The sequence below is a fragment of the Pteropus alecto genome, unplaced genomic scaffold (assembly GCF_000325575.1).
Source record: "Pteropus alecto unplaced genomic scaffold, ASM32557v1 scaffold42, whole genome shotgun sequence".
In the NCBI taxonomy this organism is placed as follows: Eukaryota; Metazoa; Chordata; class Mammalia; order Chiroptera; family Pteropodidae; genus Pteropus; species Pteropus alecto.
In genome coordinates this window covers 10,498,596-10,499,684 of record NW_006434825.1, presented here as the reverse complement: position 1 = coordinate 10,499,684, position 1,089 = coordinate 10,498,596, and the positions used below count along the sequence as shown (strand labels likewise).

The window sequence follows — 1,089 nt, the reverse complement described above, 5'->3', positions numbered from 1 at the left end:
GAATTGACTCTTACTCAGATGAAATTTTACCTGGAGTTTCGATGTTTATGGGATGAAATGGAGCTGGGAAGCCAGAGCCCTGTCTAAAGCCCTTGTGCCCTGACACTCACTCCCAGATGCGGGGGACCCAGAAGCACTGCCGGAATCCAGCGGCTCTCGGCAGCTTAGATTTAAGATCACTAAACCATGATTCTTTGGTCTTCTGTCCCGTCTTCTGCCATCACTCAGGATTCCAGATACCTCAAAATTTATTTATGTTCCTTTAGAATGGCAGACTTTTCATAAATTTGTTTTATTTTGTTTTTAGGTGAGGCAACCCTTGGTTGACCTCAGATTGCAAGGACTTTGTCAGCTTACAGTCTCTTATTTTTTATTTTTCACGCCAGCAGCACCTGGTCTTCCTAGGTTGTCTCCCATCCAAGTACTAACCAGGCCCGACCCTGCTTAGCTTCCAAGATCAGACGGGATCGGGCTTGTTCAGGGTGGCAGGGCCATAGACTTCATAAGGATTTTATAAAGATATTATCTAGGCTGCTCCAAAAGCACCACAGTGCATGTTCATGCCTATTTCCTGAACTCCTCACTTGTCCCTTCTGGTTCTACAAATATCCATTTCTAGGGTTCATCTAACTAGTTGACTTCTTGTAGAAAACTTTGGGAAGATCCACTGATTTCAGAAGAATCTCAAGTCCAAGCTTTCCGATATCCTTGTTTAAGTGAACATTTCCTCTTTACACCTAAGAATTTAAGAGGATCCAAAATCTGACCAGCACAAGTCGATGTGGTTCCATCGGGGCCCTCTCTGAAGGGAGCTTCATCCCCAGGCCTGGAGCATGCCTGACACTTGTCGAATCACTAAACTCTCCCTTTGAGGAAACGGTCGCAATGTTACTAAGTTCATTTTCTTTAGGTTTCATTTCCTCTGTGGATACTCACCTCCCCCACCAAGTCATCACAGGTAGGGATGTTTGGGTGAAGAAAATAGAATTCTGTCCAACTGTATCAGTCCAACTGGGCTCATTTCCAGTCTGGATAGGTGACAGGTTTCACAGTCCCAGCTATGTCCTGACTCACTCTGCTCTGCTGTCC

General features: G+C 45.2%; 1 pseudogene; it reads right to left on the bottom strand.

Annotated features, from left to right (window-relative positions):
• Positions 1-380: 380 nt before the first annotated feature.
• Positions 381-499, bottom strand: LOC112478193 (annotated as a pseudogene).
• Between the last annotated feature and the right edge of the window lie 590 nt (positions 500-1,089).